The following is a 25251-nucleotide window of genomic DNA, read 5'->3' as shown; positions in this document are numbered from 1 at the left end:
ATATACCTTGGGTTGCCGGTTTGAATTCTGAACACAAACTTGTATTCGAGAAATTATAAATGTGTGCATCAATATCATAGCGAAAAAATTCCCACGTATATCCGGATTTCAATCAACAGAATTAGCGCCTCTTTTCTATGAAGACAAACAGTGTTGAACAGAAAATTGTGTATTGTATTGTGTTTCAATGTATTATATTATGCTATGTTGTAGTTTGTATCATATTGTATTGTGTTTCAATGTATTGTGTTATGATGAGTTGTAGTTTGTATCATATTGTATTGTGTTTCAATGTATTGGGTTTTGATGAGTTGTAGTTTGTATCATATTGTATTGTTGTTAAATGTATTGTGTTATGATGAGTTGTAGTTTGTATCATATTGTATTGTGGTTCAATGTATTGGGTTTTGATGAGTTGTAGTTTGTATCATATTGTATTGTTGTTAAATGTATTGTGTTATGATGAGTTGTAGTTTGTATCATATTGTATTGTGGTTCAATGTATTATCTTATGATGAGTTGTAGTTTCTTTCATATTGTATTATCTTGTATTGAAAAATATTGTATAATTTTAACTCCTATATTGTAGTTATTTCCACTGTTGTAGGTTACCGTGACTAAATTGTGGGTCTCATTGGGGTCTAAGCGTGACGCGGGATTGCCGATTTTTTGTAAGCGTGACACGTGAAAGTCAAATTATTGTGCCGTGAAAACGGGAAATGAAGTCTAGCGGGACACGGGAAATTAAAAAAAAAAAGAGAATTGCTTACATACATAGTGTACGCGGGATACGGGAATCTGACAAAACAGTAAGCGGGATCCGGGATCAGAATCCCCCAATGAGACCCCCTAAATTGTGCTTTCGAAACTTATTTTTATTTTAACTTATTTAATGTTTTCCATTCTTTCGATGTGTTTGAGCTTTTGATTTTGCCATTTGAAAAGGAACTTTCCGTTTTGAATTTTCCTTGGAGTTCGGTGTTTTTGTTATATAGTTTTTACTTTAATTGAATATCTTTTTTGTTTTGTTAGTGAAAATTGTGTGTATAAATGTATTTATTTCTTGATAGATCTGTGTGATCTAGTTTTATGTGATTATAACATAATTTTAATTTGTAGGCTTTTATACACATCATTTTGAAATGAAACGAAGCCCATTTCCTGCCTGTATTTGACATGTATAATTACACAATAACTAAATAAACAAAAATAGATAGGTAAATTAACTCTCCAATTTGTGGTTACAGTAATTAATATAGGTGTGATTTAATTTTATTTGTTCAGGTCAACTTCTTTTTTCTTTATTTTTTTTTACAGATTTTTATTTTAAATCTTGCATCTTGCATTTACTTAGTTATCAAAATCATTACTATAGGTAGCTGATCACATTTCACTTTTATTGTTATATAATTGGGTTTAATAACTCAGTAATTAGTTTCATTACTTACACTTAATCAAATTAACAAATAGGGTTATGAACGGAGGGGTGAACAATACTCAGTCAGCAACCTGTACTTATATTGCCCCTATCTTTTCACTTAACAATCTTTTTCTGCTTTGGACGGTGTGTCTTATGGATTGGATAAATATATTTTCAATGATTACAAACGTTTTTATTTGTGTATTAAGTTAATAAAGTTGAAGGTGGTCAGGTCAAGTTTTACTTTGCTTGAAAACAAAAAAGTGCACCTTCTTTCTTAACTTCATTTAACAAATGATTAAATGGTAATAAAGTTAAAAAATACCCAGCTATTTTCCTTTATTTCATCGATTTGGACATTAATGAGAACAAGGAAGAATTTGGTCAGGTTAAGTTTTTGTTACCTTTGAAAATTTGTTTCCAATTTTTCAAATGTATTAAAAATGTAATAATATTACTTGGTTTCGAATAAGAAGTCAATCCTTATCATAATAAAAAAAAGTATTAAGCATTTGTTTTTTACCCTTTTTTCCCTGATAATTATTAAATAAAGTTTATCATCTTGCTTCGTTTTAAATTGGAAGTCAATCCTTACAATAATAAAAAAGCATCTAGCAGTTTCATATCGTTCAGGACATTACTTAGTACAAAGTCGACGTTGGTCAGGTCAAATTTTCTTAAAGTTTCCTCTAAACTCTACAAAAAAATCTTTTTTAATTTTTTTTCTTGTATTTATTGAATAAATATTAACATCTTGCTTGGTTCCAAATTTGAAGTCAATCCTTCTAATAATGAAAAAGTAATTAACATTTTCATATTGTTCAGGACAATCGTCAGGACGTTAGTGTAACCCCATCTATTTGCAGAAAAGACTGTTTCTAATAAATATGTAACACTCAGAAACGTGTCCTTCCCCCCAAACGTGTCCGATTCCCCCAAACGTGTCTACATCGACGTCACTGAACTGCAAAACATGTAAAACAGCGCCAAAGCTTGTCATTTGTATAAACGCCCAAACGTGTCCATTTAAAAAAAAACACCCAAAAGTGTCCAATCCCCCAAATGTTTCCATATTTTTTTACTGGAATTATCATTCGTGTCAATATCATAAATACGTAAAGATAATAAATCAGACACCTCGTGAAGGGAGAATGTCTCATTGTCTGCGCGTTTCTTACTGAAGTCATAAAAAATCGTTTTTACTCGCTCTTGAATTTTTTAAATTAAAATCCCAACTAATGTTTATCCCGAATAACCGTTAGAATTTAGGTTTTATTTTAAATTTCCGGTATGATAAAAGAACATTACCGCATATTCAGCTATAAAAGGCCCCGAAATGACAAATTTATTTTATTGCTAACATGATATCTTTCAAATAATGCATTAAATATTTGGCACTGGACGTTATGTCTCTTGTTCGTGTGTCTTTAATGATGTTCGAAACCTAAAATTTATTGAAAAACCTGATTCCCAGTTTATGATTTTAAGAGCTTTTAAAATATCAGAACTGTTGAAAGAAAGGAAGTCAATTCTGCTGAAAAAAAGTGCAATATTTGGAGTAATATAAAATGCATCAACGGAGTTTACTAGTACAAAATAATTTACATATTAAACGATTTATTCAACAGTACAAGAATTATATGTATGTTCGCTCTAAATGAGCATGAAATACTTGCAACTGGACAATAATCAATTTCAGTCAAAAGTCAATTCATATGTTACAGATTGAATTTGCAATATTTTTTTTATGCTAATCATTAACAACTGGCATTGAACAAACTAATGCTAATAAATGCTCTCTTCATCAACTTTGTCCCCCATCATAGAATTGCCGTAAACGTTATTGATTTGGGACATGCATGTATTAGCGGTAAAAGACGTAAGACGTTCTGGCGTGTAATAATGGACACGTTTTGGCGAATAACAATTATCGGACACGTTTGGGGGTTATGAAATCGGACACGTTTGGGGAATATTGAATATTACGGACACGTTTGGGGAGAATAGACACGTTTGGGGGAATCGGACACGTTTGGGGGGAAGGACACGTTTGGGAGTGTTACAAATATACTAAAGTGAAGGTGGAGTTTCTTCTCAAAATCAATAAGACACACTTAAAATATTTTAATTAATAACTAAATGAATACACATCAACTTCGTGTCGTTGTTGAATTCCGACAGCGGACGCCATTTGTATCTGTATCTGTAAGTAATCTTCACCTCCAATATAGGAGATCGAGGAAATCATCATTTAATCCATAACCCATTATTGTCAACGAATGCCTAAATGTGAACTTGTCAATCAAATTTTGAAGCAAAAAGTTCGTAACTGATTTTAGTTAAATGTATTGTCGGTCGATTTAGGGGTTGTGCGGATATTATTTTCACTACATGAATCGAGAAAATTGATTTTTAAGAAGGCCCCTTTGCAATTTTATCAAATGATAAAGAAGACGTTAACAAAGGCTGTTCGACTATTACACATCAATTTTCAAACAAAATTTGAAGCAAGAAACCTTGTGCCTGAACTGAAATTTCGAACATATCTAATTGTAAATACAACGGGATTGGGCGGTTAAATACACAATATTCAACTTTAATTCAAAGTATCAAAATGATGAAATAATATCAAGTAATACAATAAATTTTAAATTATTTTGCTTGCCAAATCGAATTTGTTAGCATACTTTAAACATTGCTTTCTGCTATATGAAATTTAACTAACAAACATTTTGATGTGTCCCATAGTTGTTTAAATGCAGTCAAATTATGGCAGTATTTATAAGAATTCTTTGTTATAGTATGAAATTTGATTATATCACACTGCATGTGTGTTTTTTCCTTGACAGCTTTAGTGTTAGCATCACCTTGGCCTACGAATTCCGCTAAAAGCAAGCTTGGGTCAATTTAAAAAAAATAGCATTGGTATGCGAGCCTTTGCTACCTATTTAAAGATCAATTGTAAATTTGCGAGGAAGAACATTATAAAAGTACTGTTTTCTTTAATCCAGGGTTTCGTTTAGTGCGTGTAAGATTGTTCAGCCCCATTGAATCAATTAAAAAATTCGCCTTTTTCATAATAACTTGTCAATACGTTTCATAGTTATTTTGTAAAGAAAGGCATATATTATTTTCCTTTATTTAAGATTATGATAGGTTTAAGGAAATCGAAACGGTATATCATGACCGAATTTTTCACGACGGTCATAATTTGTACTTCGGACAAGTGGTGGGTTATTTCAAAATGGCTACAGACATCAATGACCGAGTGATCATCTACTTTATCACTAGATTGTCAACACTGAGGTTCTGAATTCGAACTCCGAAAGTAGCAGTTGACTAGGATTGGCAGTTTTCCTGTCGAAGATCGGTGGTTCTCGCCGAGCACTGAGGTTTTGAATTCGAACTCCGAAAGTAGCAGTCTTAATTGACTAGGATTGGCAGTTTTCCTGCCGAAGATCGGTGGTTCTCGCCGAGCACTACGGATTCCTCAAACAATAAATCCTGGCTGCAACGATATAGCAAATAGTGCTAAAAGCAGCATTAAACACCAAAAATTAACCGACCTAATGGCAACATACACTTATGATGACGGCTAATTTCAATCCAAAATAGCGGTTTTTATAAGGACACCGAGTTTATTTAGATAAACATGTCAACAAACACCATAAAAAGTTATCTATGAAAAGTTCAAGGATCTTGATTGTTTTTATTTTCAGATTTGTTTAGAATAAGATTTTTTTTTTGTACAGCGTATTATTTGTCCCTTCCCTTAAGAGAAAAGGTATTTGCGTTTACATTGTTCATTCCCTTTCTCTTGAAACCAAATTAGTCTTCTGCGTTTAATCGGGTTTGAACGTTGTATGATAAATAATTATGTAAAGGTTGGAGAGGTCAAAATTTCCAATACCATTGCTGTAGAGGTTGATTATATACCGTTAAATAAACATCTTTTGTGTTGTTTAATCAAAATCTTTTAAAACTGTCCCTTAAATATGACGTTTCACAGTACCTCTGTTACCCTTTTTTATTACTGAAAATAATAGTTATAACATATTTAAAAAGATACTTAGTAAAGCATACAGCTTACAAATAAAAAAAAACTTTTTCATCTTATTCGTATTATTTAAATAATAGCGGTTTTGGCATAACTGAAAAATGTATAAGAAAAACCATGATATGATAGTTTTATAACAAGTTTGATGAGTCAATAATTAAAGCAAATTCCAAAAATATGAAAAACCAGTGGTATCACATCTATGTACATTTCGGCAAAACAGTTTATCGACAGGTTGTAGACTTTCCCATGGACACCAGTTGCGCCCCTTTAATAGAAGACTTTATTTCTGTATTAGTATAAATTACAGTTTATTGCAATACTCAGTAAAGATTCGTCTAAATTACATTTGATATTTGATTGATGAATTCAACACCTACCGTTGCCTTTTTGATTCAAATAATCAAGAAATCTCTTAAAATATTAATGCAATTTCCCCCAAGGGAACAACTTACTTTGCATAAATCTAATATAAACAGCAATAGCTGCCCTTTCATAGATTATGATATTACAGTTTCAAACGGAAAACTCTATACATAAAACTTACGACAAAAGGGACGATGTTTTGTTTCCTATTGTGAATTTTCTTTTTTGGACAGTGATTTTCCTTTGGTTCCATCTTATGGTGTTTATATATTCCAACTCGTTCACTATGTCCGTGTTTATAATACCGTTATAGATTTCAATGAATGTAATCTATGTATCACTGGTAAATTACGAAGTCAGGGATATCGTTACCACACATTACTTAAAACCTTTACTAAATTCTGTAGAAGAAAAAAAAATTGATATGGAAGTTTGACTGTACTTGTACCTTTGGTCCCAACTTATGGTGTTTATATATTCCAACTCGTTCACTATGCCCGTGTTTGTAATAACGTTATAGATTTCAACGTAACGTAATGTATGTATCACTGGTAAATTACACCGTTACCACAAATTGCTTAAAACCTTTACTAAATTCTGCTATAGAAAAAAAATATTGATTTGGAAGTATGGCTGTATTATTACTTGCGGGATATCACATCCATATTATTACGGCGAGTTTGTTTAAGAGCCCGTAAATTTAGATAACCTTCATTCGATACTTTGAATAACGTACTTTAAACTCTTATTTAACACTAAAACACGATCTTTAAATATTGTTTTTATCGGTACTAACATTGATTTGTTACCAATAAATTAATATGTAACTAGATGTGTATTGCTATACCTTTATTTATACTTACGGTTCTATATCCCATCGATACTTATATTTTGGCATTGCACAAACTTATGTTTTCAAACACTGTATAATATCTTTAGACTTAATTTAAATCCTTTGGCTATGTAATGATTGATATTTTGACCTGAATGTTTTTTTATTAGTTGTATGTGGCGTTCGAATATTTTTCAGTAACTGCTAGAGCACTCAGATCGATACTTTTTTAGTTAGTTATGTTTGTGCTTTATAAATAAGAAGATGTGGCATGAGTGCTAATGAGACAACTTTCAATTCAAGTCACAATGTATAAAAAGTTAACAATTATAGGTCAAAGTACGGCCTTCAACACAGAGCCTTGGCTCACGCCGAACAGCAAGCTATAAAGGGCTTGACTAGTGTAAAACAATTCAAACAGGAAAACCAATGGTCCAATCTATATACAAAATGAGAAACAAGAAACACCTTTGTATTTATCTGACAATCATACCATATCTCCTTATTTTATGCAAATGTACCAAACTAAGACGTTGATCATCCGTCATTGAAAGAATTATAAAGAAAAGTAGTAAAATTTTTCGATCCTTTCAAAAGTCTGTTAATGTTGTTGATAAATAACTTTGACAATATAGTAAAGTCCAATACTGTTATTTTAGATGTCACTTTTACACCAATGAAATAAATAAAATGACACAAATGAGATGATATGTTTGGCAATTGTATACATGCCTTTGGATGAAATGTAATATTACATTAAGTATCATTACCCAAAGAAAGGTTTCACTTCCAACAAGTATTATCTTTCTGTGTTAGGTGATTGTTGATATCAAAATAGTAATGTGGAATTCTAAAATTCAAGAAATTTGGTACTTTTCTAGTTTTCTGCAAATGCAATGTACCTAACACGAAACGAAAAGATTTTTGACAGAATAAAACAAATATTTATACCGACACATAACAGACAAATGTCTTGTTGATATATATAGGATGCTATATGATTTTTAATATTTTCTGATTGTTATGGAAAAAGGCAAAACTGTGGTCTTATCATACCTTCTCCATTACGAATCAATTTTGTGACGGGGTTTTCATCCTGTATCCCAACACTCTTTACTGAAGAAAACAACTTTTAAGTATGCGTATTTCTACAAATGGTTCATATTAAAACGAATGAATTATTCTAATATGTATTCAAGGATCAACTAATAAAACTAAAAACGACGATTTTAATTTGAACGTTTTGACTTCAAATTTTTCTATTATTTTCGATAATGTCCTATTGCCTTTCATGACATAATTACTGCGCTTAGGTTATAATATTCTGATTATGATATGCATTATTTAAAGAAATCACGTCTATATCATTTATCTTCATGTATTGGACCTTTATTAATTATCATAGTAGCTTCAATTATCCAAATATTTCAACTGATTTTTTTTCTCACATTTTCCCGTTTAACTTCACAATTTCTTTAACTCAAAGTCACAGTGAAGCCTTTAATATAAAGCCCACACTCTCATCTCACTGTAAGTTCAAACCAATTAACTGTATTCAATCCGTTTCAGGTTGACTTCAAATACTATTTACATGTTTTTTACACATGCTTTTTTTTATTTATATAATCTCAACGTTGCTTAGGTAATTTATAATAGTTCTTCTGAAAAAAAAAAATATGTTGCAAAAAATTAGCATGCTTCATGGATATCATTTTATAAAAAAGTGCTTCAATATTTTGTCCAATCACGAAAAGCCTTTTATATAATATCACTAATATCTTATCTATGAGCCTCCTATCCACCACTGTGAAAGATTCGATACTTAACGAATAAGTTTCAGGCATTTATATAATTATCATTTTCAAATATTTTGTTATTTTCATTTCAAATTTATTATATGAGACATTCAATTGTTCTTTTTTTTTATTTTATCAAATACTGCATCAGTTTTTTGATAAACATAGAATTAGTGTTGTAAAATTAACCTTTAAACTCCACAGCATCAATTAAAATTAAGACATTGCCACATTTATTAATAAAATTTAATGATCTAATAATTAAATTGATTTATTGCATTAAAAATTCATTTATTTGTTTATTGTATTTCGAATGTACTGTCAGTCCATTATTTACGGTTTGCCATCTAAATCCTTACAACAATATATTCAAACATACGAAATAATATGCTTTGAAGCGCCTCGTGGACTTTGGTCATATATAAACACGTGTTCCCGCTCAATTTTCATCCCACGATTACTTTTCAACAAGATTTCACAAGGTTACCAGAGCGTAAATAAGAGTGCCTAGGAGAAGAAATGGAATTCGCCGGAGATTGATGCCCAGGGTAAACAACGTTGGGGTTCAACAACCTGCTCCTCATGAAGCACCAGCACCAGAAGAGGAACCCGTCCCTGAGGAAGTTGCCCAAGTGGTCAACAGAGGAAGACGTTGAAATAGAAGGCGTTCTGCGCCCGAGCTTCAACAAGCAGATTAACCTGTGGAGCCAAATAATCAACCTCCACCTCAGAAACAACTGAAAACTACGGCAGTTCAGGCTGGACCGGGTAATACTTTAAATAAAACTGGTCCCTTGTTAATGTCTTGTGCTAATGAAATTGATATAATTGTTTCTCAGCAAATAAAAGAGAAAATTTGGAATTTTGAATATGTTGATTTTGGTACTCTACTTAAACAAAATAGTCAATATTACAGCAATTTGGACCAGAAACAAAGTGTTACTGTTGAAAATGGAATGCTTGTCATTTCTAATAAACCTTCAAAGGTCAATACAATAAATACCAATGAATTGTGGACTGAAGCATTTGCATTTTTTTCTTAAATACTTCTTCAAAAGCATGCTAGCTTAGCACAAGACTTGTTTACATACATGTCAATATTAAGAGATGCTATATCAGATGCACCTTTTGACAGAGTTTACCAGTATGATAGACAATTTAGATTACGTGTATCACTAAATCACCCCAAGTCTTGGTCTGAGATTGATGGCTTTCTTTGGTTGAAATTCATTGCAAAGGGATCGCAAGGCACATATAATCCTGTAGTCTATCAGGCTAACTTACAAAAACCTTGTTATGATTATAAATTTAAAGGATATTGTCAGAAATCTCAGTGTATTTATAGACATAACTGTATGAAATGTTCATTACAACGTCCAGCCTTATCATGTGTTAGATTTGATAGGTTACAAGGTAACCAAGGTTTTCCTAATGGATCATTGAGGCCACCAATGTTTAACCAAAATAGATCTCAAATGTCTAACCAGTTTCGACAAAACAGGCCTTCATTTGTTCAACAAAATAGATATAGGCCACCATTTAACACAAGGTATTCCGTGCCTAGATTTAATCAAATGAATTGCAATTAACTTTTCTTTCAAAATTGTCAGAGCATAGATATGATATTTGGAAGATGGGACATTCACCTATTAATATTGAACAATTAGAGTTATTTTTAAAAGATTATCTTAATGAACAGGACAAACACATTTTGTTTAATGGTTTTAAATTTGGATTTAGTTTGAATTATCATGGACCAAGATTTCCATTTGAATCAAAAAATTTAAAATCTGTTTTGTCAAATCCTGTTGGAGCTAGAAGTAAGATTGAATCTGAAATATCATTAGGAAGAATAGCAGGTCTTTTTTGTAAAAGACCAATTTCTAATCTTATATGTTCTCCAATTGGATAAGTTCCTAAAAAAAAACTGGGGGACTTCGTCTGATTACTCATTTATCATATCCGCCATTGAGCAGTGTTAACGACTTCATTGATGAAAGGTTTACCACTGTTAAATATCCTCTTTTGATAATGCTGTTAATATGGTTAAGAAACTGGGAAAAGGTGCTAAATTAGCAAAAATGGACATCAAGTCAGCATTAAGATTACTTCCGGTTTATCCAGGAGATTTTGACTTACTTGGTTTTAAAATTGAAGATGAATACTACATAGAAAAGACAATGGCAATGGGCTGCTCAATTTCATGTGCTATTTTTGAAAAGTTTTCAACCTTTTTTGCATTGGGTTTTAAAAAGCAAGTCTGGTTCAAATAATTTAGACCACTATTTGGATGATTTTTTATTTGGTGGCAAATCAGATTCTGATGTTTCAGTATGATAAAATTTGCAAAGATATTGGAGTCCCACTTACAAATGAAAAAACTGAAGGTCCAACTACACTGATTGAATATCTGGGTCTTACAATTGATACTGTTAATATGCTTGTTAAAATTCCACATAAAAAGGTTGAAGAACTTTTAGACAGAATTATTAAGTTACCAGCCATGAAAAAAGTAACGTTTATAGAATTGCAGTCAATATGTGGTTCATTAGCTTTCTGCACAAAGGCTCTAACTGCTGGAAGAGCGTTTAGTTGTCGTTTGTTTCGACCATGGGCAGAGTTTCAAAACCGTTTCACTTTATGAGGGTGACATCAGGTATGAAAACTGATTTGTTGATGTGGAAGTTATTTTCGGAACAGTTTAATGGGATTATAGGATGGATATCAAATTTTGATATTGAACTATATACTGATAGTGCTGGTGAATTAGGTAAAGGGTGTGCAGCTTATCTTAATGGTTAATGGACTTTTCTCGAGTGGCCTAAAGAATGGAATAGTTCAGAAATAAATAAAGATATAACATATCTTGAAATCATTCCAAAAGAACTTGCAATATTTTTGTGGTTTGATAAATTTTACAAGAAAAACATACTTTTTCACATTGATAATCTGGCAGAAGTGAATATTTTAAACAAAATGTCAAGCAAATCTGAACGAGTTAAGTCAGTTTTGAGATAAATTGTTTACTGTTCACTAATTGGTAATTTTCAGTTTAAAGCTGTTCACATTTTGTCAAAGGACAATGCAATTGCTGATGCATTATCTCGTGCAAATTTTCAGAAATTTCGACGTCTAGCACCACTAGCCAGCGATTTTTCAAATTCAATTCCAGTGGAGTTCTGGAACCTTTTAAAGACGAAGTGAATAAACTTTTACAGCACTCTGTTTCTTCAAATACAATGAATGTGTATAAAAATGCAATCTATTCATTTAGTAAATTTCGGACCAGTTTTCAAATAGAGGAAAGTTGGCCACCTCCTGTTGATCATATAATTAATTACGTTGCATATCTTTCAAAAAATTGTTATTCCTACACCACTGCAAAAACATATCTATCAGGATTTAATCATAGGTTGAAAATAAATAATTGGAATTATTATAACAAATCATTCATTTTGGAAAAATTGTTTAAAGGTATGCAGCGTCTGGGTAAAAGAGTTGATTCAAGAAAACCTATTACTGTTGGTGTTTTAAAACGGCTATATTAATTCTTCACCATGTTTGTAAGTCAATTTATGAGACACAACTGTTTAGGGCAGCGTTTGCTTTAGCCTTTTTTGGATTTATAACAATTTGAGAAATCACATATGTTAACAAAAATGCTGATAATCAATGTTGTAAAAATTTCAGATATTAAATTTGATGATATTAATTCTGAAGTGTTTGTTACAATTATGTCTTCAAAGACGGATCAAATTGGTTGTTCAACAACTTTAATATTGTTTTCAACTGATAATGATGACGAACTTTGTGTTGTCAAAACGTTAAAAGATTACTTACAGTTAGGTCCAGATTGTCAAGGCCAACTATTTTGTCATCTTAATCATAATAAATTGACTCTTTTTCAGTTTTTAGCTGTTTTAAGGTCTGCTTTAAATTTTCTAAGTTTGAATCCTGAGGAGTTTAATACGCATTCATTCCGAATAGGGGCTGCAACTACTACAGCCTTGAAAGGCAAAATGGACGAAGAAATACAATCCATGGGGAGATGGAATTCTAATTCTTTTAAATCATATATAAGGCTTAGTCGTTTGGTAAATTAAAGAATTTTAATTGTTTTCAGGCATTTTTGTGGTTTGGATTATTGGATCCCCTTGATTAGAAACCCGACGACCGGGATCCAAGGGGGGAGGGGGGTCCGGGAGTTAGAACCCCTGTTTTTTTTTAAATCAATGCTTTAGAATAGAGACATATGACAAGGATCAAAATTTTTACCGTCAAGCAAAGGATTATTTAGAGAGCAACCATTTTTACTTTAAAGGGGTTGGGGGAGAGGGGGGTATGGTTTTTTTTCGGAGTCAGAAATTTTTTTCTCGCAAACAATTTTATTTAGTTTTTCAACGCTATCAATCAAATTATTTTTCCCTTGAAGGATTTTTTTTATTCAAAATAGATGCTTAATGTTTTTTTCGCTATTGGAATTTCCTAAAATGTGTTTTTTAAGATCCTGAAACAACTTGTAGTGAACACTATTAGTAATTTCTTATGTTCATGCTATTTAAAAAATAATCAATTTCTATTGTAATGAATAACAATGGACTTTGTTTTCGGGATGTAGAAGCAGGGGTTTCCAGAAACCCCGCTCGTCACACCCTGTGGTCAAAATCCATTGTTATTCATAACAATAGATCTATTCAATTTACACTTGTTTCAGAAATAGAAACTATGAAGTATAACAATAGAACTGGGGTGTAATGTTGGTTCTCCCTTCAGTGACCTATTGTCATCAAGTTTTAACTTGTTGGCCAGTTTGTTGATGTTGGTGTTTTTTGGTTTATATTATTGAATATTGTTGAATAAATCCAATGACAAATAATCAGCCAAATTTCAAATTTCAATTGTTTGTTGTTTATATTATCCTTGGAAGGAATGAAACAAAACAAATCTGTAGTTGTATATTCATTGCGCACATTGAATATGCAATAATAAAATTTAATGATCTAATAATTAAATTGATTTATTGCATTAAAAATACATTTATTTGTTTATTGTGTTTCGAATGTACAGTCAGTCCATTATTTACGGTTTGCCATTTAAATCCTTACAACCATATATTTAAACATACGAAATAATATGCTTTGAAGCGCCTCGTGGACTTTGATCATATATAAACACGTGTTCCCGCTCAATTTGCATTCCACGATTATTTTTCAACAAGATTGCACAACCCCCCTCCCTCCCTTTAATAAACAAAATTGCTGCTGTTTTAAGTTTATTTTTCAGATTACATGGTGAACAGATCCAAATGTATTGAATGTTCCAATTAGATTGTCATGTATCATCAAAAATGTCAGACGTTTCAACATTCATCGGCAGATGCAATGAAACCTGAAAATTCAAGGAATTTGCAGTAATAATAAAAAAAAAATATGTCTATCGTCATGGCATTCCGTTCAATATGGAAAGTGCGTTGGATGTCATCAAGAAGATGATGAGTCGATTACCAATACGCTATTGTGTGATGCCTTATCACTTTATATAACTTATCAGCATATATTATAGGAAAAATACGACGATTATCACATGTGGATCAGAATCTGCTAAACCTTCCGAACCACCTAAGATCACCCGCGGTTTTTGGTGGTTCGTGTTGCTTTCTATGTTGTGTTTTGTATACTGTTTATTTTATGTCGTTTTTCGTTTTTCGCCATGGCATTGTCATTTATTTTTCCTTTTTAGTTTGAACATTCCTTTGGTATCTTTCATCTACTACCACTGGGTCAATATCTCTGCTGGTGGACTGTAAGTTCCCGATGGTATTCCCAGACCAGTAGCCAGTTCTTCGGTACTGGCATGAAAATACATATATTGTGTTATTGAAATTTACTGTTACAAAATTTTGGAAATTATCTTAAATTAAAGAATATGTCTCTCTCATGCATGGCTCTGATTCCTTGCCTGGCTTTGTTTTTACCTTTTTCTTTTATGGTTTATAAGCTCTTCATTTGTGAATAAGTTTTCGATTTTCACACATTTTGGCCTCGGGCATCACCAAAGAGACATTTACTGTTGAAATGCGCATCTGGTGCAGAAAAATTGGTACCGTTAATGTTTTTTACCGGGGCAACGTCAATGGCGTAGGTTTGGGATTTCATACAATATTCGTTGTATATTTGATAAAAGTTACCACTTGTCAAAGACGATAATATATTTTTGATATAAAAACCAGGAGCAGTTAAATATCTTCAGAAAATACTAGAAAATTGGAGATGGATACAAAGTCATATAATAATTTCACATTTATTGAATTGAAATTACATTAAACTGTTCGAAAATTAGAAATATCCTCAAGTACTGAGTGCTAAAACTTAAAACAGTTTCAACTTCTTAAATCTGGCTAGCTACGTCTGTTCTTTTATTGATTTTTGATATGTCAGATACTACGAGAGCATTTCCCTCTTCGTTCAAAATATTCTTGGGTCCGTGCTTTTACACATAAAAAATTACAGAAAGAAGTATTTAATTCTAATCTATTATTACACAAATTTCTCAAAGAATCATGGATGTCTAGTAAAAGACCAAGGAGTTCGAAAATAAATCTAATAATTCTATTTACTCGTTATTTTTCACATTCTTGACCTGTTGTCACCGGTGGATAGTTGTCTCAATGGCAATCATATCACATTTCCTTAGTTTTATACTGATGTATTTCAAAAGTAAGATATTGTTTAGGACAAAAAAGGCAACAACAGGGTGTTTCAAAAGCATTTAATCCTTTTTGTTTTATAGACACTATTACAGAAGACAACACATATAAAATTTAAGTTTCTCTGAAGTCTTATATTCTGAGCCAAAATGATTATTTTGCTTGACGAATACTTTGTTAATATAAGAATTGCTATTAATCTTTTAAAATCTTTATGGTCAAGGTATGCTATAATTTTTCACCAATATCTTCTGCTATTGACTGCGCTGAACCTGTTTTTACTTTGATTGGAGTTTTAAAAAAATAATTGTTTTTATTGCATTCTTAAGACATAGTTAAAGGACCGTATCTATTAACACCGTATAGGCATGTCAACTCGACCAAATATCAATTGACCTTTTCCCTTTACTTATAATTGTGAACATAACTGAATAAGTCGACTCTTTCTGTTGGCCAAAGTACACACACAACACTATAAAATGTGTCCATCCGCAAAAATATGAAAAATCGGGGTTTTTTTTTGCTGGAGACCAAACACAAAACAATATACAAAATAGCTACCCAAGGACATCAATGAAGAATTACTGAGTTACAAGAATAAAATCAAAAGTGAAGACCTCGTAAAATTGCAGAGATGACCAGAAAAGTCACAGAAAGAATAAGAATTTAAAAAAATACCTACAATTGTATTTTCACAAGAAATCCAGACGCAGTAAAATATTTATGATTGTCACAGAATCATGCTTGGCAAAAGAAGAAATAATAGCCAATATTAATAAACCTACAAATTGTGTTAATTTATTCCCGTCCTGAATATACATGAATCATTTGCCACTTGATGTATATCAAGTTATTATCATACCAACAACCATTTTTGCTTTGGCTTTCTCATTTTCAAAAATCTCAGAATAAAATTTAGAGGAACCTTGTGGCTCATTTAATAAAATCCAATCCCATTTTATACAAAATTATACTTTCATATAAACTTAAGTTTTATTACATTTGAAAACAATTTCATAACCGGTCATAAAAAATATGTAGTATAAAACACTTATATTACGCAATATGAGTTATGTTTGCAGGCCTTAAATGTATCTGGAGGTTTTGGTATAGTACGGACGATAAAAAATATTCTGCGTTCAATTACTTCAATTGACGATAAAACAATCGGCTTATTTTGACGTATCACGGTATATTTTCCAAACATAACGGTAACGGTTAATTCTTTGAGACCTCTAACGAATCACTATGCATAAGTTTAAAGACCATTGTGTCGAATATGTTACCATAATGTTTTACAATTTTATTGCTTCTGTGTATGCAAATTCTAAAATATCTAGTGTCCATTGATTTGAAAAACAAAAAAATATACCTATGTTTTTGTTATATCTTTTACATGTTTGTATCATGTTTTCCCTCTTACGACACACATGTTTAAAACTATTCTCTTTTTGCAAACACTTATTTTCACGAGAAGTATTGTATCATTTAACGGGTTCAAACATACAGCCAAGCTGATAACAACATTCGCCATACTTTCCGTTCGGATCCGGATATATTGGCCCATCTCCAGATGTTGAACAATATAATTCCATTCCCATATCATCTAATGCTCGGAGATCTTGATTTGAGCCAAAAGTATTTCTACTTGGAAAATACTTGCAGCATTTCGTTTGACCATTGGTGTTGTTTATTCCAGAGTTATTGTCATACTGTCCATCTGAACAAACTTTGTCTCCATGTAGCGTGAAATATAGAGATAATGCTAGAGCATATGTAGCCAGTCCAATGATTACACCAAGTATGATAAGAGCAACCGAGTATTTGGAATGACGTCTTGCCTTTTTGTAATCATGAAGTTGCCAACTGTGCTTTGCTGAAACTTTGAAACATTATTTAGTGTAATTAGATCTTCTAGAAATATCGTAATGACTAAAGAGAACTTTCAATATCAAATAGTACTGTAAATTAACTGTACAACTTTGTTAATAGCTCACGAATTCATAATCTAAAAGTCATCAACCCTAAAATCAATTAATTAAAAAATATATATAAGGTGCACCATGCCCTGATTATGTTTATTTAAATCTAGTCAGTTGTTTAGGAGGGATTTCGGATACTAGATTTTAACTCTTTTGGTTCATATAACATAGACCATGCAATGGCAAACGCCAAATATTGTTTTGATAAAAATTAAGAAAAGAAGTGTACAGGTATTGTTAAATCCTCTTATAGTTCCCATGAAATTCAATCAATTGTAGAAGATGCTTACGGACAAAAGGACACAGCGATCACTATATTTTGTAAAACAACGACGAAAATAGTTAAAGAGTTGTTATAATCTACTACTATGTCGTATATCACATAGTCGTCAGGTGATTGGTATTAAAAGTTTCCCCTTATTGCAGAATCATACTCTATAACTAAAATGTACAAGGACACAACTAACCCCATTTGCCATATAACAATGACTATTATTCGCCAGAACGTGCACTTACTAAATCAAGTATTATTTTTTTGGATCTTGCTTTTGAAATGTCTAGCCGAAGTCTTCTTACCAAACTTAATTATAGAAATGGTATAGTTTTCCTTACCATAAGTTAATTTCTATTTCTCTAATTTTTTCACTATTTTCACATTTCCAAAGCGATTGTGAAAAATTTGTTCTCCTAACTAGTGAAATATCTGTTCTCGGCAAATGATGGTCAAAATTTAATTGTGACGTCAAAATTTTCTTGGTTTCTTCTGAATTTCCTATTGTGACGTCATGAAAAATGGCAACCATGCCTGATGACGTCACATAACACAAATTTCTGCAAATCTTTGAAAAGGAAGGATAAAAATCATTAGAGAAACAGATTCCATCACTATAACTCGTGTATTTTTCCACTATCAACAGTTAAGTTTTAATTATTTAAAAAACTCGTCAAGCCTCGCTCTTTGAATACTAAAATTTAACTGTCTCGAGTGGAGAAATATCGTAACACACTTGTTGCAGTGGTGGAATCTATATTTCCTTGATGGCGATGTTCATTAAGTTTCTTCTTATGGTGACAATTTCGCATTTTGTTAGTAGACATGTAACACATTTCAATTGATATAATAAAAATATTTTAAAACCAGGATTAAGATATATTCAATTTGTCAAAACATTAACTTTTCATTACAAAAACGGGACTTCTTGATGATGTTTGATACCATTTGCAGAAATTGAAGAAAACTTGTATTTTACACCAAGCTAATACAGTAATATCTATACTACTAAAGGAAGAGACCGATTTCATTAAGCCGCATGTTCTCTGAAACCATACAAAGTCAGAAATATTTGTGATAGGGCGTATAAATGTAGTGTTTTGTACTTCCTAAATTTGTCTTTGAAAATGATAGTAGGAAATGCAATGGAAGCAAACTGGGAGAAAGAGGAAAGGTGGAAGGAATTATCGCTACCAGCAATTGAACATAAACGTGGTCATCTATGACACTGATATTCCAAGAAGGTCAATACAATTATGGTGTCTGTCGTTTGTACAACAGCAACTGAGCAGGAGCCTAGTATTGTAAGCAACTTGTACATTTCGTCTTTGTAAACAAATATATATAAGTCTATATAAAGGACCAAACAGCAATTTTAATGTGTATCAAATCGTCTAGAATAGGCGATAGTTTGCAGTTCAGGAAAACAAATGTGTAAATCTTAAGATTTATATATATAAATATATATAAACTGGTTGCATGTAACATTGGTTACTTATCGAGTGAGAAAAAATGATTCAGAAGTAACAGTTAAATTCCATATCCATGGTCACAGATGTTAGTCTATTTGAAGCAAGTAGTTGTTCATTTAGACCAATCTATAATATATCTTTATTTCATATTTGAAAATACAAATACACTATCTTACCGTTGAAGTGGTATGCAAAGAATCCACATATGTGATTTAACAGTACTGTAACTATGAATGCAAGCACCGAAAAATCCTTCGGTTGTTTAGGCTTTGTTCCCCATGCGGTAGGTAATTCTTCAGAATGGACTTTGTTATTACTGACTGCTGACAGACTCGGTATTGATCCGGACATGGTGCTATAAATGATTAAACCTTTTAAAAAAAGAGATCAGAAGTTAATTAACATTTACACTATAAAATAAAAGATTTATGAAAATCTTTTTTACTGACGGTTTTATTTTTAGTCAAGCAAAGAAGACAAGGTAACTGCATGTAAAATTTAAAACAATTGGTCATACAATGACTTAAAGAGTAACTTTAGTATATATAGGACAATCAAAGATGGTTTATCCACGTCGTATGGTATACTAAAAGTTACCATTATACTTGGAACAAATGTTGCGTAAAAGTGTTTAAGATTAACTTTACGTTTAAAGCACATAATGTTATTGCAGCGCCATTTCAACTTGAACTTTACTTTAAAGATATTTTTAACCAGCTTGTCCGAAGGAAAAATCTGGTTATTAATTTGGTGAAGTACGGCGGGCGGGCGGGCGGGTGGCAGGCTGCGTACGGCTGCCAAAAATGTCCGTGATTTTCACTTTTACCGTTCATGTGTTATAGTCCTTCATATTGAAAATTATTTGGAAATGACACTTTATGTTGTTTCCGTGCAATAACTTTCAAATTTTAATATGATGTTAGTGATTACAAAATTGAGGTCAAGTTCACTATTGTGCCATTAAGAAGCAATAACTTGTGTGATTAGCAAACAGTGTATTTTTATTCAGATCAATTCATAGAGAAGCTGTAGTTATCCTATATTATTGTTCAATCATCTACAATAATTGATAACAAAATATTGTACATACATTATAACGAATCATTATTTTAAAAATTCTGTTTATCTGACTAAAGTTTACATAAGTAAGACTTTTGGACATTCTCATGCCGCATTCAAAAGTTCTTTACATTAAAAGCATAACATATCATTTGTTAAAACTTATACTGATATTGATAAACGAATGAATCATACACTATCGGGCAACTTCGACGGGAAGTGAAACAGAATGTGATGAAGTTCTTATATCCAACTTACATAATGACAGCGATAACCGCATGTTGATATCTCTCCCATTTGTTAACTTTCTTAATGGCGTTGTTGATTTTGTTTCCTCTTATTCTGTTAGTACTTTACACATTCGCTAAGTGTGTATTTGCTCTAACATTTTGGATTTAACATAACCAAAAATTGATCGAGATGCCAGAGAATAATCACTAAAACCTATACTAAATCTATGAGCGGTAGAAAGATACAAACTGTTTTGTTTTGGTTTACTGTCTTCCGACATATTTATTTAACTTAATGATCTGACCTTACTGTCACACACTCCTCTGCTCTAATATAAATAAGGAGATGTGGTATGATTGCCAATGAGACAACTATCCACCAGATACCAAAGGACGAGGATGTAAACAATGACAGGAAATTGTACAACAATGAAGAAAAACACACGACATGGCAAAATGTGAAAAGAACAAAAAGCAAACTTTAAAGGTCGCATTTTGTCAGTTTTTATGAACTTCCCTTTTTGAAATTGCCTTGGATTTCTGTATTTTTGTTCTACTTTTTAAAGTTATTTTTACTTTATCAGTGGTTAAAAAAAACCCAAACAATCCCTTTTCATGAAGAATGACATGACATTGGTTAAAACAGTTAATACAATATAACTTAGATCATTTAACTTTATCCGTTATCATGCCAGCTCGTACCTTATACATAATACTAATTGATTTTATTTTTTATAGTTTTCCACTTACAATATTTTAATCAAAAGAACTAAGTAATATTAATGGATTACTTTTGGATGAAAAATGTAATTGCGGAAGCAGTAAACGATAGAAATAAAATAAGTAATATTCGTTACGGCAATTACAAGTATTTTAAAAGGTTTTATAAGTATCTACAAATGTTTTTGAAATAAACACCATTGTATATTTACCAGTCTTTTTAATATGACAAACATTTCTGCATAGTTATATTTATGGAAGAAGACAACAAATTGTTATAACATTTTAGTGCGAAAATAACTGTACTGTTAAGCGAAGGTTTCGATTTGAAAATAAAAAGGGAATTGCAGAGATAAAGCATAAGTTGACGATAAATAAACAATTTGATAGTTCTTACAGAGAATCGATTAAAGTTTTCTCTCCTTTACCGGTAATAGGCTTTTAATTCAAGCACCGATGTTGTGTTGAAACATCTTCATATTGTCATGCAAATTGTCAGTCATTCTCATTTTTTCTCTCGGAAAGTTGGTGTTAGTTTTTTATTTCATAAAAAGCATAAATTAATCATAAAAGAATTATTGAAAGTCGGTCCATCTTAATCATATGACAGAAACTCATATATGCCACATAGAAAAAAATGCGGAAATAATCAAAAAAGGGGGAGTTAAGGACAATCCGCCTGAAAAAAAGACTCGGTGTTGGAATAGTTAGTTTGATTCCAGAAAATTTCGATGCGGCACACAATGTCATATTACCACCCAGAAAATTATTCTTAAATTATTTCAGTGCATTACTTATATGGGCATCAAGTAGAGTATATTTTAAACAATGTAACACAAAATTTTCGGTTTTCAGTATCAAAATTAGTTTAATATATATATGTAAGCATACACACATTTTCTGTTTTATTCTTATAAATCCAATGCATTACATCGGTATTAAAGTTCTGATCCGAAACGTACCTGAACTGAGCAAAAGAATTCCCAGCAGTCAAGTCCAAGCGTGTCAATATTGTCAGGGAATTATTAAAAAAAAAATGCCCCACATCATGTGGTAAACTACGCTTTAAATGGCGATTGCGTAATCTTTAAGATTTTTTGGTTTGAAAAATAGTCAGGCCAAGAGAAATAAAGGTTTCTTCTTATCACAGGGCATTAAAAAACAAGAATTTTTTAAACGTCCGTCGCTGATTTTTTTTTAACAAAACATATATCTAACTCATAAAAATATTGACTTGAGTAGTTTTAATGGTTCAAGTTGACCAATTCTATATAGTTAAAAGCGGAGTATAATTTCACATTCTACAGTCCACATCCCAAAACAAAGACGAGAACATGTTTTTAGCTTTGAATCACCTTTTTGGAGGTTCAAATGTAATCTTCTCATGCACGCACAAGACAACCTTTGTCGATGTACTATGACAATTGTGATTCCCTCATCAAAAAAGATAACTTCAGTACGCCATTCTATGTCGTCCTCTAAGCTGTCACAAACATTATTTAAATTACTTATTGCAGAAGAAAGACGGGCAGAAGATATCAAAGGCGAATTAAAACTCATGAATCGAAGAAAAGTTGACAACGCCAGTCCAAAAACACGACAAACGATCAAAAGGCAAACAACAGTCTACAAAACTCAACATAAAAAACTAAAGACACATATGGCACCCGTCGTGTTTCTCATGTCAGTACATATTCGGTATTAAGAAGATGTTGTAAATGTTTCAAAAGATTCTATCATTAAGTTTGGCAGACAACAATCTCGTAGTGTTTTAAAAAATAAATGAAAACAATACTTCAACTATTGTCCGTGAGAAGCGCTTTGCTGGATCAACTTTCATAAGGAACGCTCAAAGCCAAATATTTGAAGGCAAAGGATGTTTCAGTAACGAAATATATGAAGAACTGTATGACCGAAAGGGACCTAACAAATAGCCTTCTAAGGTCAAATTTGCCTAAAGTGACGATTCTGTCTAAGGTTCTAAAGTAAAAGGTTATGTATCAGTATAAAATAAAGAGAGTCCATTTGACGCGCGTGTAAGAAGCTATATGTCACCGTGCGACCTAAAACAATGAGTAAAGCCAATCCAGTATAGTCAGCTATATGAGGCCCTATATGTCAAAATGTGAAAGAATTTAAACGATATATCCGACGGTCGGATTTGTTACAATACGAAAAATGAATATAACAGTTGATAACCAACGATAATCATTAAATTCCAGGAGCCCGACTTTGTACAAGAACATAAAGAATGAAACAGAGTATCGTTTACTATACGGTACGGCTTTTGCTCCTGGTTGAAGGGTGAAAGTTGACCTTTAGTTGCTAACTTCTATGTCATTTGGTCTCATGTGGTGAGTTGTTTCATTAGCAATCATATCATTTCGTCTTATTTCTATATTAAACATGTTTAACCCTTCCCTAACATTAATATTAGTGTAACATTACTAAATAAAAACAAATTGTAAACATCAGTGCTCTGAAGTGATGTTTTATGTCCTAATAAAATGCGCTACACGTGCTCTCAATGACAATGTTAAAACATTGCGTAAGAATATTCAAAACAAAACAAACTAAAAGTTTGATTTAATTCACTTTCGTGTTTTTAAAAAATAAAATGTCATAATCAGAATTAAGTGCTTCTTTCCGAACTTTTACAGGGTTTTATGGGCACTTTCCTGGTAAACCACAAATAACTAGTCTTAGATTCTGAGCCGAAATGACAATTTTGCTGGTCAAGATATGCTCAGCGAAATATTAGTAAACAAACTTACCTGCGCTTAATCTGTTTTCACTTTGATTAAGAGTTTTAAAAAATCATTCTTAATTATTGGTTTCTAATGATATGGTTAAAGGACCGTTTATTTTTAAAAGCAACAAATTAAATTGTACTTTATCTATAAACATCTTATAGGCATGTCAACTCGACCAAGTATTACTTTACTTTTAAGCCTTTCCCTTTCCATATTATTGAAAGAACATGACTAAACAATTCGACTATTTCTGTATGTTAAGTACATCTATAAATTACAACTCTTAATTTTATATTTTTGTATTAGAAATAATTTGTTTTACAAGCTCATGTACCAATCACCTGGAATTCAATTTCTTTACGAAAAACACGCAATAATTTAGTTTCCCGATAGTTAATAATGTGTGTGATGAGCATAATTCGCTTACTTTCGCACAAAAGCCGTCCATTTAGGGCCTTCTTTAAGTGCGAATTGTTGATTAGCTTCAAAAAGTAGAAAAGGAGCTTTATACGATAAGGAATGATTCAAAAGCATGATTTATAATCGCCGAGTATATTTTTTTTATATTCATGTATGCGCGACTTTAACATGTAAATGTTTCGTTAATGAGTTTTGCATCGTCCCGATGTATCACTGTTTTTTTCTGCTGCCTTTATCAGCTTGTATTCTGTGAGATAATTCCGTCTTTGATAATCTTTTACTATTATATATCTCTGGTCTAATGATCTTTCAGTTTAAAAAAGACAGAAGAATCAAGGGGAAAATCAACACTCTATTTCGAAGAGAGATCGATAAAATCATGACAAAAAGCAACAAAAAAAAAACAGCCTTCGACACTATAAAAGAAACTAATAAAAGACCAAGCAACGAGAACCCGAAAAGATATTTTTGCCGTTAAATTCTATACAATATTTTTTTGGCGTGCATAAAAAAGGCATTTAGTTCAACATCTTTTTTAAAACACACCTAACATGACTCAGTCTTAATTGAATCCTAAAAACTAATTATTATTTTATTTTTATTGCGATTAAATGGTATATTTAAAGGATCGTAACAGTTTAGGAAGTGATTGATGACTTATACAAACTAGGTCATTAACCCAATCGGTTCACATCTCAAATCGGTTCGGCACTTATTTTTTTCAATACTATATTATTTTTTTCTCATTTTTCCGCTGTTGTGTGTCTTTAAGCCGTTTTTCTTTTTTTCACAATGGCGTTGTCAGTTTGTTTTCGACTTATGAGTTTGAATGTTCCTTTGGTATCTTTAGCCTCCCTTTTTAAAGATGTTAAAGTAGAAAGTTGAGTTAAAAAAAGTTTTATCCCGAAAAATATTCATAATAAAAAAGAAAGAAGATGAGGTATGATTTCCATTGAGACACCTCGCCACCGGAGACCAAATGACGTAAAAGTTTCCCTACAGCCTTCAACAATGACCAAAGCCCATACCACATATCAAACTATCAAAGTCCGCGAAATGACGTAAAACAATTTAAAGGAGAAAACTAACGGCCTTATTAATGTACAAAATACTAGCCTATACTGAGTCGTCAGTGGTTGCCTTTAGTTATAGCTTAATATTTTTGCC

The 25251-nt window shown here is 31.7% G+C and overlaps 1 long non-coding RNA gene across 1 annotated transcript in view; it reads right to left on the bottom strand.

Annotated features, from left to right (window-relative positions):
* LOC127730461 (uncharacterized) overlaps window positions 1–23721 on the bottom strand; it is a 40792-nt gene extending 17071 nt beyond the window's left edge. The window contains exons 1-2 of the long non-coding RNA XR_007995114.1: window positions 23686–23721; window positions 19079–19273 (exon numbers count right to left, since the gene is read on the bottom strand). This is a non-coding gene — a long non-coding RNA (uncharacterized LOC127730461). The remainder of the gene's footprint in view (window positions 1–19078; window positions 19274–23685) is intronic.
* Between the last annotated feature and the right edge of the window lie 1530 nt (window positions 23722–25251).

The sequence above is a fragment of the Mytilus californianus genome, unplaced genomic scaffold (genome assembly GCF_021869535.1).
Source record: "Mytilus californianus isolate M0D057914Y unplaced genomic scaffold, xbMytCali1.0.p SCAF_2, whole genome shotgun sequence".
Taxonomy (NCBI): domain Eukaryota; kingdom Metazoa; phylum Mollusca; class Bivalvia; order Mytilida; family Mytilidae; genus Mytilus; species Mytilus californianus.
The sequence above is the reverse complement of the archived record's forward strand: the minus strand, read 5'-3'. Positions and strand labels throughout refer to the sequence as shown.